The sequence below is a fragment of the Cryptomeria japonica genome, chromosome 6, assembly GCF_030272615.1.
Source record: "Cryptomeria japonica chromosome 6, Sugi_1.0, whole genome shotgun sequence".
In the NCBI taxonomy this organism is placed as follows: Eukaryota; Viridiplantae; Streptophyta; class Pinopsida; order Cupressales; family Cupressaceae; genus Cryptomeria; species Cryptomeria japonica.
The window spans coordinates 665,760,133-665,779,516 of NC_081410.1; positions in this window are offsets into that span (position 1 = coordinate 665,760,133).

The window sequence follows — 19,384 nt, forward strand, 5'->3', positions numbered from 1 at the left end:
AGCTCCACGTTAACGAATCAAAAATGTTTGTATCATCTTGGAAAGGAAGAGGCCAACTACGTGGGATTATAATATAAACCGCGCGGTTGTCACTGTTATGTAATTTGTATTTTGTTTAGGTTTCATTCAATATTTTAAAGATAGGGGGATTATAATAAGGTTTGCATGATTTATAAATAGCTTTTTGGATGAAGATTTATTGGGTGTAAAAGGTATCACATGAAAGGATTTGAGGTTGAGATCTTATCTTCGATGAAATTGATAGAATTTTTTAAATACAAGAGCATGAGAATTTTCACACGAGAATCTCTTTGGCTAAGAGCAAAGGACTAAGGGGTATCTATTCCACATTTTGGTTAAGAGCAAAGGACTGAGGGGATTCGAGAACATCTTTGGCTAACAACCAAGGATTGAGGGGTATCCATTCCATTTTTTGGCTAAGAGAAAAAGACTAAGGGGTATCCATTTCGCTTTTTAGCTAGGAGCCAAGGACTGAGGGGTATCCATTTCACTTTTTGACTAGGAGCCAAGCACTGAGGGGTATCCATTTCACTTTTCAGGTAGGAGCCAAGGATTGAGGGGTATCCATTCCGCCAAATTCGTCTGATCTCAACCTCTTCCCTTTTTTATGTCGAAGCCTTGTACTCAACAAGACTTGATCCCTAGTGGGCTCATTAAGAACCTTTCAACTTGACCAACAAGCCAAGGGCAAATTTTAGTTTTAAGATAAATAAGGTTAATATTTATGCATTCAATGTCATGGTTAGGAAAAATTAGAATGAAAAGTAACAGTTATATAATAAAAAGTAGATATCAAAGAACTATTTTTAGTTTCTACAAATGTATAGTTAATTTTTTATATGACTTACAATTTTTTATTTAGCCCTTCTTTCATATAGCTTGTGCAAGATAATCTCAAGGGTTCTTCCATTAATTATCTTTAAGCTTATTCTTAAAGTAGATCGCATCTATTATTATGGGTATTACATTAACTTCTATTGTTGTAAATAAAGACAATAATAGCAAACTTTTATGTTCTAAAAACTTTCAACGAGGTAATTCCTTTGATTCCATGTTGATGTTTCTCTTCCATTAATTATCTTTAATCTTGTCCTTAAAGTAGATCACATCTATTATTATGGCTATTACATTAGCTTCTATTATTGTAAATAAAGGCAATAATAGCAAACTTTTATGTTCTAAAAACTTTCAACGAGGTAATTCCTTTGATTCCATGTTGATGTTTCTCTTTCAATATATGTCATAGATTGTGTATGTCAATGATATAGAGACTACAATCTAATAGCTTAAGTATTATGTATGTCCAGAATATTGTCTAGCCTATAATGTATTTAGGAATGTAGTATTATAGTTTATTAGGTAGTAGTAAATGATGTATTAGGATGCATATGCTTTGCATGTCATCCCACTAGTTTATTAGAATAGAAGTATTCACTCACATGAACATGTAAGTCGTACTAATAGATAATTGAATAGTATAGAACAAATTCAATAGACTCATATGAAATAGGTGAAGAACATTGTTTATAGCTTATATTGAAATATATTGTATGAGGCATCCTTCCAATAAGGATTTGTGAACTTGCATATGTTGATGGTAGTGTTAGCACAATCAACATTAAATGATATGAAGATCGATCACAAGCTTCTATAATATCGTAGATTCATGCGTGGCATAGCCTTTATAAAAACAACAGAAATAACTGAAATGGATTCTCCATTACACGGTACCTTGATTTGATCATACCGGACATTGACTACCAATCTCCAGGCAAAGTTCCGTCTCACATTCTATGCGTCCTTACTGCTATCAAACCTTCTTACAGTATCCTCTGAATACGCCAAACGTAAATAGAAGAGAATGTTTGCTCCCGTGAAGAATGATACTTGCGCCAAAGAACTATATGTATGTCATGTCCAAACCACTATCACTTCTGAATCTCCGTGAACACTGTTAAATAATTTTCCAATAAGGACTGCCCAATCTCTGCTAGAGAGAAAACTTCCATAAGCCTTGGAGTATATACCTCCGTCCAGTTATTAATAATTGCCAAACTTCAAAAGCGTTGAAAACTTCACATGCTCGGCAAATATGCCCACGCTCTACAGATAACACCCGTTACTCATGTCTTCAGGTAAAGGTCGATCCTTAGAAAGAAGTATTCATAGAAAACACATCAATGCAAAGCATATAATCCACAAGTCGGGTGCTCATATGGCCAACAAAGGTGTTGGATAATGACAGCAAGTGAAAATAACAGAACAGCGTATATGTCATGTCCAAACCACTATCACTTCTGAATCTCCGTGAACACTGTTGAATGATTTTCCAATAAGGGATGCCGAATCTCTGCTAGAGATAAGACTTCGATATGCCTTGGAATATATACCTCCGTCCAATTATTAATAGTTGCTAAACTTCAAAAGCGTTGAGAACTTCACGTGCTCGGCAAATATGCCCACGCTGTACAGATAACACCCGTTACTCATGTCTTCAGGTAAAGGTCGATACTTAGAAAGAAGTAATCATAGAAACCACATCAATGCAAAGCATATAATCCACAAGTCGTGTGCTCATATGGCCAACAAAGGTGTTGGATAATGACAGCAAGTGAAAATAACAGAAATTTATAATTTATTTTTATGTTTAGAATACACTTTTTTTTTTTGAAAAAGTTTCTATTTTATTTTAAGTAGTTAAGAAGGTTATTTTGATATTTGGCGGCGGTTGTATTTTATTGATATTATGTATATTTTATGTTGTCTTGAAGGCAAAAGTAGTTGTAATTTGCAAATTCTCGACTGTAAAAGAGCAGAAACTATGAAGTTTTTAAATGATTTCTCTTGAGCAATATGAATATTTTTTGATAGAGATAAACGGGTTTTACATGGACCTGAAACCAAGAGTTTTACAAAAACTAGCCAACAACCAACCAAACAGAAACCAACAGCAAAACAGGGGAACACCCCAAACCTAGCTCAAAAGCAAAAAGAAACAACAAGCGACAAAACAAAGCACATACAAACACTCAATTAAGTGAGTGCACCAACTCCTTGTTCTTTTGGATGGTAACCTTGTTGATTTCATCCAAGTCCTCCATAATGAACCTGAGGTACCCTTATTGCTGCTCCTGCTTTTGGTCCTGGAACTAGGGCCTGTAGTTTTATTGCCACCCATATCAGAATCTTCACCACCCAGATCTTTCTTTATGTTATTGTCACTAATGAATTCGGCCATATCCGCCCAAGGAGCCATTAGGTCGTTTCTATTGTAGCCACCATCTGCCATTTTATTAACTCTTAAACGCTCCTTATCTTTATCAAAGAAATTTGCCATGTCTTCCTCCCTTGTTTTTCTATTTCTGTAAAACTTTCTACCACTTATAGCCAAACCCGTAATTGTAGCCACCAAGGTTTCATTCACCTGAAATTCAGCACCATAAGCCCTCAAAACCCCTTTCTTCCACCTATTGACAAACGTTTTCGTGAGCAAAGGAGAAAGGCCATGTAGTCTTTCCAAGAAGGGAACCATTCCCCCATCAACAATTTCTTGCCACACCTCCTTATTTTACTTCCATTTCAAAAGTGGGTTGTTCTTGCCTATTCTTTTCACCACCCATAATGGTCTGGGTCGCCAAATAGAAGCAGGAAATGGGCCACACAAGACAAGTCTCCAAACGGAAGCAGGACAGAGGCCACACAAGAAGACAAAAAATCAAGGCACAAGGGAAGTTTCTAGATCTTCAAATAGGGAAATCGAAAGGAAACCATTTCCCCAACACCTTAATCAAACCATGATTGTTCTTCATTAATTATTGCAAGTAGAAATGGTATCATAATACGCCAGGTTACACAAGTTTTTTGGGAAAGAGTCCCGATTGCTCCACCATTTTGCCACCACGCAGCCCACTGCCATATTGGCCAATAAATCCCCCGCTTTATTGCCTTATCAAAAAATGAGAGAGATTTTGAACTCATCCAACTCTTTAATCATATCACAACAATCTTTGATCAAGTTGGCAATACTCCATCTAGGTTTCGTACGTCCATTCAAACAGTTGATAATGTTAAGTGAGTCAAATTTCAGCCAGACCTTTCTAAATCATTCCCTTTTAGCCATGTGTATCCCTAAATGGGCAACGCTGGCCTCCACAAAATGGTTGGTCTGGGTACCTAGAGAGAGCACCACCACAGAAACCAGTAGACCCATATGATTCCTTGCTACTCCCCCACACCCAACTGGCTCGGGATTACCTTTAGCCGCCTCATCCACATTGATTTTGATCCATCCCATAGGGTGGGGATGCCATATAACATTATGTCTGCAATGTTTAATTTTGTGCACATGAATGGAGATATTCCAACCAATTTGCCATCATTTGATAATATCCCACTAATAGCATTTCTAATTCTAATAGCCACTACAATCGCAGGAGATTCCAAATCTCTAAAAACTCTATTGTTTCTTTCTTTCCAAATACGTTAAGCAATATGAGGAAGAGACATATTCCAGAGGACTCCCAAAGCTTGATTGTCAAAGGGGCACTTCCATTCAAACCACAACCTTTGAACAGAATCAGGGAAGACCCAATTAGTTTTCCAAATATCCATGGCAAAAGGGCAGTGAAGCAATAGATGACCAATATTTTCTGTCGCTTCTTTGCATAGGAAGCATCTTTTAGTAATAGGAAGACCTCTTTTGCAAAGGTTGTCAATGGTAAAAATCTTACTTTGTATGAAAAGCCAAAAAATGATGTTAATTTTTGGAGTTAAAGCTTATTCCAAATACTAGCCCAGAAGGGGGAGGGAGAGAATCTTCTGGAGACGAACTTATAGGCATCACTAATATAGAGGCAAGAGGCTCAATTGCAAACTTGCAGATAAATGTGTGATAAGGACCCAAACCTAACATTCTTAAGGATATTCAAGTGCATCTAATGCCTCTAAGAGGCTCAAAACGTGTCCTCCCCTAAGCCAAGTGGATCCTCTTCCTCTACACCAATTAAACACTCCCAAACAACATGTGTCGAAGGTTCATAAGACATCAAGACTCCTTTTGTCAAGACAACTCAAGTATTAGCCTGAAACTAGGCCTAGGCTCCTACTAGCCTTGCAAACACTGGTTTAGGCAATTATCTCCCCAAAGTTGCAAATCACCAGACAAAAAAATCACATATCAAGATACCCTTTTCAGCAAAAAATAACATATCCAAAACTCAAGTACTATTACTTTGGAGGTCAACAATTACAAAATCTCAATGTCCTTTTTATCCAGTAGGTTAATTAGGCCACATTTGATAAGGAAGTACTTTCAAAACACATCTCCAGAAAGAACCCTTATGTACAGTCTCTTGTTATGATCCAAAACCAAGGATTTTTTAGGTTATGTGGATATATACCCTAACTCCAAAACCCTCTCGATTTCACTCTTAAACCTAGGGCTTGCTCAAAAACCTACCAAACATAACTTCCATAATCAAATGAAGGATGATTCACCATGTCCTCAACATACTCTTACATTTTCAAACATAAAAATAGCCCCTCCTTAAGGCCGATCTACTACTGCTATAACTGTGGCACAAAATTCATGCATTTTCAGTCAATCCTCCATGGTGTACACTAAACTTTGACTCCTTCCTATCATTAAATTGTTAGGAATGTGTGATAAAAGTTAGGGATGATCGAACCCATAGGAAACAGAGTCTTACATCTATGGTTGGATCATTATTTCAATAGGAAACCAACAAAACAGTGAATAAAGCGACAACAGACTCAAGAATGTACAGTGCAATGTGTGTTTCCAAATTTATTGAACCCTCAACAGATTGCAAACAAGTAAGGATTTATAGACACCACCCTCACTTCATTACAAAAACTAATATCAAACTACTTTAGTGCATAGAAAACATGAAACCATAGATTTACAGGAAAATAAATGAGTTTTTTTGCTATTGAGTTGCAGTCCGTATAATTTGTAATTTCTTATGCTCTCTCCCCCCGTACAAATGCCTCTCAGGGCTTTAAGTAGGCCTCCAACAACTGCCCCAACCAATCAATGTAGTTATTTGTCATTACAAATGATTAACAAGCCTATTTTGCTATTTCCCACCAAAATGGCACTAGCCGTTATATTCAAATATTTAAATTAAAGACTCCTATTAAACAACCTATTATGACTTCTACCCAAATATAATGACTCTTAAAGGATCAAAATTCTTTATTCAAGAGGTCTAAACACTCTTAAGACCCTTCCCAATCCTATAACCTTGAAATCCTATATTTGGTCCTATGGTCCTATTAGGCCCATCAGGACAATTAACCATTACATTGTATAATCAGATGGTAAAAACTTATCCTTAATCAAACCCTTCATTCTAGCCCATGTTGTGATCTTTTCCAACCCTCTAGCCATACTATCATTCTATTTATCAGACCACCATGTCAAAGATGTACCTCACAACTTAGTTTTGGAAAAATTCACTTTCTTTTCTTCATCCATTTCTTCAAATTCAAAATAGTTGTCTAAGGCATCTAACCAACCTAATATTTCTTCACTATCCATCCTTCCTTGATAAATAGGTAGGTCAATGTTATTATTACCTCCACCTTGGACTTCCTTTAGTAGTCTCACCAATCTCTTCTCTTTGGGATCTTTGTCTCCCCTTCTAGGCTCTTCATTCCTTTCCCCTTCTTCGTGTGCTCCCACTTATTCACTCATCTCCTCTCTTCTAGGTTCTCCCCTTTCTTTCTCTAAGGCTTCAATCCTTGCTAGAAGTTGTAACCTCTCTCTCCTTTGTTGTCTATCCTCCCTATCCTTTGCTTCTTCCAACTCCCTCTTTTACCTCTTCTCTTTGTTAGCAACTAGAAGGACAACTGAGAGGGGGGAGGGTGAATCTGTAAGGAAAGCACAGTGTGGAAAAACGCTTCCCTAATGTCAATTTGCAAGGGAAACAAGACTAGTATGTTTTAAACCTTTACAAAATACTAAGATTAGCATATATGAAACAAAGACAATGTCAGAATTCAAACACACAGAGATAAACACCATGAATTTACATGGGAAACCCTTTTGAGAAAAAAACCCACCACCGACAAGAATATCACTTTATTCTCAGCAAAGGAACTTTACAATAAAGTTTGTTATCACAACACAGATGTTCACTCTGATCATTTCGGTTACACACCACAGTATACGGCTTATAATCACAACAACAACCTTGTTCAATTTTCCTCTTAGCTTCATATACATTTTCATGTCGACTGTTCAACTATCAGTTTTCAACAATCGGTTAGACATCTAACTATCTGCGTCGGTCTGCATTCGTGAGAAAACAATTATCCCACATGCATCTAGGAATCAAACCGGTTCGTATTCAAATACACCAGTCCAGATGAGTAAACTCCATCGGGTATCGACGTAACTTCAAAACTACCTCTGCGATGGCTAATGATAGACCCAATCGCCAAAGGCGATTCCATCGGGTCATTGGCAAGAAGAACTATCCTCAATCTCGATCGTCCGATTTGCTCGATCTCTCTTTCTGCGCTCTGCCAAGTGGTCTCTCTCTTGATCTCTCTTTACTGCCTGTTGTTTCTGTCTGGTTCTTCTAGGAGAAGGTGAATATACTGGTGAAGGTTTCCTTTTTCTCTCAACTCTTCTGAATGTAGCTGGCATATCACTTTCCGAAGAAGTTCCAACTAGTGAAAGGTGAGTTTCTAGTTGGAGTGATTCTAACTCATCTTTAGTAATACCAGTTCATTTAAGTACATCTTCCTTAATAGTTTTTGCTTGCCTAGATCCTTTTCTAACTATTGCTTCAACCTTTTTAACAATTTTCTTTGATTGAATTTATTTTTCAATAGTCTCAGCACTGCCAAATACCTCTTCTTTAGGTTCCTTAGGTGCTTATAGGAGGGCTTTTGCATATGTTTCTATTATGTGGTCATCAGTTTCATACCCCATTTCAGTAACCCGGATGGTTCTTGGGATAACTGCCTCCATCCAAATTTCATCCTTCTTTATAACAAAACAGATTTCATCCTTATACTTGTTCACAATTGCTTGTGACAATCTGACTCTGGTCCTCATTTAGGCCTTCAATGCCTGAAAATACTCATTTATGTTCTTTTCTCTGTTCTCTCCCATGTTGTTTAGTAAATCTGACAACTATTTGCTTACCAGTATATCAAAACCAAGATTTTTGTTACCGATACCAAGTACTTGTTTGGTTATGTGTAGCATTAGACACACAAGTAGGTTTCCAAATTTGAATGTCCCCTTTTTGTATTTCTTTATCTTTCCCAAATTGTCAATTAGCTCATCTTTAAGCCATTCGCACACATCTATTTTTGCATTATCATTAACCATGTCATAGGAACTCTTTATACATAGGCTAGAGACTAAGTTTAACCTATTTGTAGGTGTGGTTTTGTAGCCTAAGATCATACTGATGAATCTGACATTGATATATGTTACATCATTTACCCTTAAGGATCTCTTATCAGATGTTGCTCCAGTTAGGTTAATCACTAGGTCATTTGAGACCTTCTTTGTTTTACCAGGTCTGTTATCAGTGGAGGGTAACCCTGTCACAACCTTTACTGCTTCTTTTGTGATTTTGTGAATTGAGTCCAACCAGAAGAATGCACCATGTACCCTACTTAGTACTATCCTTATAACATCCCTGGGAAAATCCAGAATACTGAGAATTTCAGTGAAACCTAGGGTTTCTACTATCTTGTGTTCAGGTTTGATATTTCCGGATTCATCACAAATTATAGATTTATACATATTCTTAATTTCTTCATCACCTAATTCCTCTATATGACAATGTATATACATTCTAGGGTCTTCAGCAAAAACTACTCCTTTAGGGATCTAAGAAAATGCACCAATATTATCATCTTTCTTGGCAATCTCGGGAACTAACTGGAATAGGGGTCTAGGGCATTTAATAACTTTGACAACGGTAGGGTTTGCAATGAATTCAGGAACAGATGAAGAAGCCATGGTTATAAATACCTTTATTTGCCTTAGGAATGATTGCTTGATGAATTGCTTCACTTCTTCGCTTGAAATGCCTTCGCTCAAGAATTTTCATGCTCTCAAAGGTTTGAATGCTTGGTGAAATGAAAATGGAGCCAAAACACTTGTTTTATAATGTTAATTTTGCCAACCACCACATTTAATGCTTGTTGGTTAAATAATGACTTAACTTATTTGCCGGTATAGAAGTAATTTCAACTTCTCACCATCAACTGAGGGAATAATAGCATGTTTCACATTTGATTGCCAAACCCTCAAAGGAATTTTCTTCAGTTAGGTGAAGATTCTCCTACTGGTGGAGTGTTACTTTGTTCTGTCGGTGGAGGAGTATTCCTATCACCATTTAGATCTGACTTTCTGATCCATTGTTTTGAGAATTCTTGTTTTATGTCTTCAACCTTTTCTTTACCCTTCAAATTAGCACCATTGTCACTTGTCGGTGATGCCTTACTTCTGCAGAATTTTGCAATATGTCCAATCTTGTTACAAGCATAATAGGTCACATTGTTTTTCTCAATAGCCTTCCCATATCCTATGCCGGTTTGTGTTCGACACTAATTAGATAAGTGTCCAAATCTTCCACAAACATAACATCTTACATTCATTCTGCAATTCTCTAGATTATGACCAATTTTGTTGCATTTGGAACATTGATTGGTGGGTGTATTAGTGCTCTAATAATTTCTAGATCTACATTGATTTTCTCTATGACCATACTTGTTACAGTTAAAGCATCTGCCATTAAATTTATAAACATTAGGTTGTCTTACCGGTTTTCTATGATCCTGTGTGTTTGCAGTACCGAAGCTTTCATCAATTTCAAAGCCAAGGCTATTAGTGTCACCATTTGGTTTTTGATTCTTTAGCAAGTCACCAAGTTCTTCTGAGCTTTTCTTGAATTTTTCTTTGTGTTGATTTGCAATAGCCAGTTCTCTTTCCAAGATACCTTTATGTCTCATGAGTTCATTTGAGTCATTTTGTGCATGCATCGGATCTGTCTTCACCATATCATTTTCATAACTAAGTCTTGTGTTTTCATTTTCAGCATCATTCAGTCTTCTAGTCAAGTCTTCTTCATTCTTCTTTCTATCTTCAATTTCTTTACAAAATCTCATAGTCATATCCTGCATCTCATTCTTTGTTGCCATGTTTTCTTGTTTCAGCTTGTTTATCAGATCACTAAGAGTTTCCTTTTCATCATTCTCATTTTGCATCTTTTCACAAAGTTCTCTTCTCTTGTTTTTTGCAATGGTAAGATTTTCTTGAAGTGCTTGAATAATATCCTGTGCAGCCTTTAGATCATCTTCAAGTTTGATATTTTTCAACTTTTCTGCATCATAGTCTGAGAGAGTTGCTTCTAATTGCTTCATCAATTTTTCCATCTCTACCAGTGTCAAGATCTTCCTCAAGCTGTTAGGCTTCTGAAAATAGAGGACCGGGCTCTGATACCAATTGTTAGGATTTCCAAAGATACTGAGAGGGGGGGTGAATCAGTATCTTACCGGTTACTTGAATTTACTTCAATTAAAACATGAAAAGCATATCAAAGTTGTCTACCAGTAAATAGAAATAGTGTAGTAAACAAGAATAGCAACAACCATAAGAAAACACACCATAACATAGTAGTTTAACGAGAAAACCCGGTGTGGGAAAAACCTCGATGGGATTTGTGACCCACAGGATTTGTGACCCACAATATTCACTTACTTGCCAATAAGTGAATATTACTCTTACAATGGGGGCCTACACATGCAGGAAGGCCAAGTTCGTAGAGCTCACTGCTCAATTACAAAATGGGAAGTCTCACTGACTTACAAAATGGATTATGTAAATCCAATGTCTTGTACTGCTTCAAAATAGCATCTACTATGCTAGATCCAGTAGCAGTTTTAGCTCTGCTTCATACATAAACCCTTAACCTATAATTCACATAATAGGTCTGCCTTATTTCGCCTATCTACTTCCTTACAAAAAGTTCTATAATGATCTCATACATATATGAGTCATTTTACAACTTTCCAAGTCGGCTTACAATGATTTTACAATAATTTACAAAATATATTATAAACAAAATTCCTATCAGCCTGGGTGCCGGTATACTTCCTTTCACTACCGGTGGTCTGTGTGCCGGTGTAGAGTTTGTCCTTGTTGGTACTAGTAAATTGTCTTGCTGATGTCATAGGATTGCAAGGTTGTCATCAATGACAAAACCTTCAATCACCTATAATATCTCATTAGAGTGTGCATTTTCCAACATTGTCTACTAACATTGTTGTAGGTGACCGGTTCAATAGGTAACATGTTGTAGCCACTGCTTCTGCCCAAAACTTCTATTCTAGCCCAACACTACTCAACATGCTTCTTGCTTTCTCCATCAGAGACTGATTCAACCTTTCAACAACTCCATTTTGTTGTGGATTATAAGGCATAGTTCTATGTCTTTTGATTCCATGGTCTACATAGTACTTGTCAAAATCTGTATTGCAATACTCACCACTATTATCAGTTCTTAAACATTTTATTCTTCTTCCACTCTAGTTTTCAACCAAGTTTTTAAATTTCTTAAACTGACTGAACACTTCTGACTTACTGTTCATAAAATAAACAAATGTCCTTCTCGAATAATCATCAACAAAAGATACATAGTACTTTGATTTAGACAAAGAAGGTACATCCACCGGACCAAACACATTAGAATCCACATAGTCTAGAATATCAGAAGATTTTGTGGACTTGAATACAATTGAACACGGTTTTGTTTTTCATATATGCAATGTTCACAGAAATCAAACTCAAGGTTACAATCAATAAGTCCTTCTACCAAATTTTTACTCTTTAAAGTTTTCAAACCTTTTTCACCAATGTGACCAAGTCTATAATGCCAAAGCATTGTCTTTTCTGTAGGAAGTTTTGCTTCCATATAATTTACATCATATGTCAACTTGGTAGGTCTATCAGATTGCTTAGTGACTATATTACAACACAGAGGTTCAACATTTAACTTGTACAATGTACCAACGTGTTCACCCTTAGCCAAACTAATAGACCCTCTAGTCATCTTACAACCACCAGACACAAATGTTACCTGGATTCCAGCATCATTCAACTTTCTTGCAAAAAGTAGGTTTCTTGCCAATCCTGGTATGTGCAGAACTCTATTGATTCCCTTTATTCTTCCATTAGGAAATTGGATTTTAATTCTTCCTCTCCCAACAATGTCCAGTGTTAAATCACTTGCTAAGCACACCTTCCTACCAACATATGGTTTATACTTTGAGAACCACTCCTTGTGAGATGTCATATGGAAAGATGCCCCTAAGTCAATCAACCACACATTGTCAGAAGCAGCCACTGCCAGAGCTACTACAAAGACGTTTGCATCACTGTGAGAAGATTCATTATCAGAAGAGTTCTTTCTCTTCTTTTCCTCTTTGAATTCCTTTCAAATATGACTCTATTGTCCACAGTTCCAGTATTTCACCTTAGACTTCTTTCCAGGAGACTTGGACCTCTCTTGAGACTTGGACTTGGACTTTTTTCCTTTCTTTTTATCTTTGTCATTTGGTCTGCCTCGAACAAAGAGTGCATCTTTTTTTTTTCTCAGAAGACTTCTTTCTAATTTATTCTGACAAAAGAGTATTGACCACAGTGTCCATCTTGAACTGGGACGTAGTACTGCCAATGGCCATCACCAAATGTTCCCAAGAATCTGGCAATGAGCATAGCAGCAACATGCAACATTCTTCTTCTTGAATAGCTACACCAATTGATGTCAATTGAGCGAGAACCATGTTAAACGCATTCAAATGATCTGCCAAGGGTGTTCCTATATCCATTTTCAAAGACTATAACTTCTTTCTAAGGAAGAGTTTATTCACCAAGGTTTTTCCGTGATAGATGTCTCCTAACTTCTTCCACAAATCATTTGCAGTCTTCTCCTCATGTACGTTCAACAGTACTGAGTCTGCAAGGCTTAGTCTTATGAGTCCTTTGGATTTTTGGTCTGCTAAAACCCAATCTTCTTGCCTCATGCCTGAAGGTTTTTTTCCACTCACTACAATCCAAAACTCTCAACAACTAGCAGGTCCTCAATTTTAAGTTTCCACATTTCAAAATTGGAGCCATTGAACTTCTCAATATCCATTCTTCCAAAAGTGCTTGCTATCTTAATCTGTAAATAAGTAGACACACTAATTGACTCCCATTGAAACAAATTAACACAAAAAACCAACCCTACCCACAAGGATAACACAACTGGCCAAGCTCTGATACCACTTGTAAAGAAAGCACAATGCGGAAAAATGCTTCTCTAATGTCAATTTACAGGGGAAACAAGACTAGTGTGTTTTAAACCTTTACAAAATACTAAGATTAGCATATATGAAACAAAGAAAATGTCAGAATTAAAACACACATAGAGATAAACACCATGAATTTACGTGGGAAACCCTTTCGAGAAAAAAACCCACCACCGACAACAAGATCACTTTATTCTCAACAAAGAAACTTTACAATAAAGTCAATTATCACATCATAGATGTTCACTTTGATCACTTCAGTTACACACCATACTATACGGCTTATCATCAGAACAACAACCTTGTTCAAGTTTCCTCTTTCCTTTATATACATTTTCATGTCAACCATTCAACTATCAGTTTGCACCAATCGGTTAGACATCTAACTCTCTGTGTCAGTCTGCATTCATGAGAAAACAACTATCCCACATGTATCAAGGAATCAAACCGGTTTGTATTCAAATACATCGTTCCAGATGAGTCAAATCCATCTGGTATCGACGTAACTTCAAAACTACCTCTCTGATGGCTGATGACAGGCCCGATCGCTAAAGACGATTCCATCGGGTCATCGGCAAGATGAACTATCCTCAATCTCGATCATCCGATCTGCTCGATCTCTCTTTTTGTGCTCCACCACGTAGCACACTCTGATTTTCTCTAGGGTCCCTACCCTACCACCTCAGCATGACCTTACTAACTGCCCAGAATGAAGCTTTCCTTTGTCAGCTCCCACCTTGGTCACCAAGTCGCATAGGATAAATCTCGTGCATCTTACCATGGTAGTATAGTGGTAGTTGTCTGATCATCTTAGACTTGCTCACTTGTTAAACTGTCTGAGTTGCTCTTTCTGTCAGGCCCCACCATGGTTGCCAAGTCGCATAGGATAAACCATGTGCATCTTGTAATAGCGTTATAGCAATGACCGCCCGATCAGGATCTAAACTACACACCTTTTATCCTTTCGTCCATTTGATAACCAATGCTACCCCAATGACCAAAAATGACTTCGTCGAGTATTGGCATAACACGAAACAAGTCTGCCTGATAGCCGATAGAGCTCCGATCACTCAAGGAGGATTCATCGGGTATCCGCATAACACAGAACAAGTCTATCTAGTAACTGATAGCACTCTTGATGACCAAAGATGACTTCATCGGGTATCGACATAACATGGAACAAGTCTACCCGATAACCGATAGCACTCCGATGACTCAAGGAGAATTCATCGGGTATCGGCATAACACAGAACAACTCTATCTGATAGCCGATAATGTTAGGATTCCCACAGATACTAAGAGGGGGGGGTGAATTAATATCTAACTGGTGAAATGATTTTCTTAACTTAAAACATGTAGAAAAAATTAAAACTGTGTACCGGTAAACAGAAAGTAATGCAATGAATAGAGATAAAAACAACCACATGAAAAACACACCATAACACAGTAGTTTAACGAGGAAACCCAATGTGGGAAAAACCTCGGTGGGATTTGTGACCCACAATATTCACTTACTGGCCAATAAGAGAATATTACTGCTACAAGATGGGCCTGCACATGCAGGAAGGCCAAGTGCCTAGAGCTCACTACTCAATTACAAAATAGGAAGTCTCACTGACTTACAAAATGGATTATATAAATCCAATGTGATGTACTGCTTCAAAATAACATCTACTATGCCAGATCCAATACCAGTTTATAGCTCTACTTCTTACATAAACCCTTAACCTATAATTCACATAATAGGTCTGCCTTAATTCGCCTAATTACATTCCTCCACTATTACATACATCATCTTACAATGAACTCTCTTAAGAGTCATTTTACAACTTGCCAAGTCGGCTTACAATGATTTTACAATAATAAACAAAATATATTATCGACAAAAATCCTGTTGGTTTCTGTGTCGGTATGCTTCCTTTCATTGTCGGTGCCAGTGGTCTATGTGCCGGTGTAGAGTCTGATCTTGCTAGTGTTGGTGGATTGCCTTGCCAGTGTCATAGGATTGTAAGGTTGCCATCAATGACAAAACCTTCAATAACCTACAATGTCTCATTGGAGTGTGCATTTTCCAACAATATCCCCCTTTGGCATTGATGGCAACACTCATGAGAAAAATCAAAAGTATATCCAAAAATTGAAATCCAAAAATGATACCTAAAATATGTACCAAAAGAATATGTGAACTCCTCTTGAGCAGATGAGTCTTTTGCTGATTATTTTCTCATTATTTTTCTCATACCACTACTCCCCCTTTGCCATCAATGACAAAGGTTGTCAAGGTGTCAATAGAGTGTCGTTTCCTGTCTCAACCTTGTAACCGGTTGGTTACAATTTGAAAAAGATCCGCCAAAACCAAATTTAGGCTTTCAAGAAACTTTTTACTGTCTTTTATTGCTGCCTCTGTCATTTGAACTGCACCGGTGAGGTGTTGCATTTTCTCTGCCGGTGTTTTCTATCCTTGTACCAATGCATCAGATATTTCTTTCCTTAAGGATGCGAGGTAATCCAACTTTGGACTTAATCTCCATTTCAGATCCTTAGCCTTATTTTTTATTTCTCCTTTTCTCTTTCCAACTTTAGTAGTTCTTCCTCAAAACCTGTTATCTTTTGCTCAAAAATTGATAATGAATCAGATGAATTAATAAAATTGTCAGCTAATTTATTTATTTCCTCCTGTATCTTGCTCATTTTCTTGTCTAGGTCAACTATTAAAAGGTTAGTCTTACAAGTGTCTTTGTACAAAGTCTTGAATTCCTTCAATGTGCTACACAGTTCCTGTAGAAGTGTGTCAAACTGCCTTGTACACTTCTTTATTTGTTCCTCAAAGAATTTTTGTTTTTCCTTTTCTAACTTCTCCTTGAATGCTTCCTCTTTAATTTGTTCAACTGTCATTGTGTTGTTAGTAATATACTTAGACAAAGTGTCAAGTTGACTCAAAGAATCCTTATTATCTACATTGCATTTTGGAGCTATCATCTTCAAAATTGGAATTCTATCATCTATAGCCTTATATGCCTGTGAACTATAATTTGTTATTTTCTTTATAGAGTCTAAAAGAACTTCAGTTACATTTGTCGATTTGAATCCTGCAGATGAGGAGCCAACACTCTAAATTCCGCCAGTGGGAGCAATATCCTTGCTTGTAGTGACCTCTGGTAGGTCAGTCTGTGTTTCCATTTCCTTCAGCAAAGGTTTGTCATGCTTAACTGTTGCTGGTGGCACTGACTCTATGTTGTCCTATTTCTCTACTTGTTGCTCTGTTTGTTGTTTAGGGGTGAACTCACAATAATGGTTCCCACTTTTTTGCCACTTTTGACACTGAGATGTACATTTTTAAAATAATCTTCAACTTCTGAGAACTATAACTTTTAAACTATTAAAAATTTGAAGATGATGTAAATTAGTGATTTCTAGCATTTTGTTTGTAGATTCTATATACATTTTTTTCAGATTTTTTTGAAGGATTTTTAAAAAAAATTTCCATCTCCCTCGAAAAGTAGTTTTTTACAACATACTACATTTTTTAAGAGTGATGTGCCTCCCGAAATGCGTAACTTTTTTTCTATAAATGATAAAAACTCAATTCTTTTGAATTTTGGTTTGTAACATCAATATCCAGCGCTTTCATTCGGTTTTATAGTGATATGTTCAATATTATTTATTTTATAAAGTTTTGAATTCCGACTAGTCATAATTCAAACATAGGTTTACATTTGAACACGTAACTTGTTCTATATAAATCGAAATTCAATTTTTTTTTTTTGTTAGAAAGAAGACATCAATACCAAGGGCATAGATATTTTTCAGAATTTTTTTGAATTAGTTTCTTATTTTTCCCAATGTGTTGAATAGAGAAGTTCATGTTTGGTGAAAAACCAATTTTCCATAAAATTAGAAAAACAAGAACATAATAAATTCAAAATATAACAAAGTTATACTCGTTGGAAAGCTTGCTCCGAGTACTACCATCTAATATTTTTGGGTTATCAAGATTATTTCATTCGTGCTTTGAACCAGAGCTCTGAAGTCATTAATTCTTCAAAACTCTGAAATTTTTTGGGAGAAACCTTTAATTTGAGGGTTTGAATGAACAGTAGTTCGAGCGAATTGGGTTCACTTGAACCTTAAGGGGTTCGCGCGAACCCCCATTCACTCGAACCAATGGGCTTGATATTGGCACACACATTTTTTGTAATGGTCATGTTCGAGTGAACCCAACCATTTTTAACTGTTGAGTTTCGTTCAAACTCTGGCCGACGCATTTTTTTATTTTTTTTCATTTGTGGAGTCATATAAATGTCCATAATTTTTTTCATTTTTTATCACACAAATGATTAAAATAATTCACATTTTTGGATGAGAGAAGACATTTGAAAATTATTTTGAGGGCAATAATTTGAAGGTTTTTTGTAAAAGCATGGGGAACAAGAAGATAAGGCAAAATAAGACTTCAAGGAATTATTCTCCCGAAATGGAAGAAAGATATCGAGAACAAAGAAGACAAAGATATCATGATGCAAGTATGTATTTTTAATTTTATTTCTATTTAATTTAATATATATTACGTATCAATTAATTAGAACTCAATATTTTTTATCTAATATTTTTAATGAAAATTAATTTAAAAAATCTTAATTAAATTAATTGGAAATAATAGGATTAAAAATAATTTTGTTTTAATTGGAAAGCATAATTAATTTGAGATAATACATGTGTATTTGCAAATTTCAAATTCCATCAACTTGCTTGTTGTGTAATTGCATTTTTCTCCTATATAATTAAGTCCATTTATAATAGATAAGACCTATTAAGTCATAAAATTAATAAGACCTATTATGTCATAATTTCTAGGTTCTAAATTATATATATTGAATATTTAATCTACATGTAAAGTAATTTCATGTGATAGGTCCTTTAATATCACATAATATATCTATCTTAAGAGTAGTTAAGTATATTAATTGTGAAATGTTTTTTCATACGTGGTCATATTGATTTTAATAATAATGCCTATTAGGACTATTACATTGATTATAGGTCTTAAATGTGACATAAATTTATAACCTATTAAACATGTTGAATAATTTAGGTGAACTATTTATATTCAACTTCACGTACATGCAAAAACATTTCAGATTAGGAGGTCTATTATGCAATAATAGGTCTTAAATATACACACATGTGACAAATTATAGTCCACCTACATTATGGTCCATAACAAATTAATATGAGGTCACCTAAGTTATCGTATGCATGCATCAAAATATTTGTACTTTTAATTTTCAAAATTGGAATTTCTAATTTATCAAAATTTTATTTTATGTGTTAAATTAGTGCTCAAAATTAGAGATTGAACTTTAATCCTAACCTGAGAACAAATTGAACTTTAAACCTAAACAGGTAATTTAATTAGAGTTATAACAATAAGGTCCTGAAAGTAATTAAATTTAATAAACCAAATTGAACGGGCTAATTTTAACATGTAAAGATTTAAGCCAAATTCACCCCTATTCTTAAACCTAATTGAATAATCTCTGATTAATTCAAGAACCTTACACAAACTCTTAAATTATGTGCAGAATGGGCAAATGAACCTGTTGAAGAACACAATATAGTTGATGAACATAGGGAGGAGATTGTCCAAGTTGAACCAATGGAGACCTTTGAAGGAGAGGGGTCAAGCTCCTTACCTCCTACCACTGATATGGATGAGCATATTGTGGATCTAGCTAAACAGGTGAAGAGAAATATTTCTTATAAAAATTTAGATCATTTACTTAAAATGGATGTGGATGAGTTGAAACGTCTCGGTGAAGAACCTAGACATACTAAAAGGAGGTCAATGAATAAAAGTGGAAAAGAAATAATGTCTCATTTCAACAATCTTGATACTACACTAGAAAAAGATCAATTGTTATCAATTGTACTTACTCATATAGACTTAATAGATCCAATGAAATTGTTGGGTATAGATACAACAAGTCAAAAGAGGAAATCTTCTCAGCTACAAAAATCT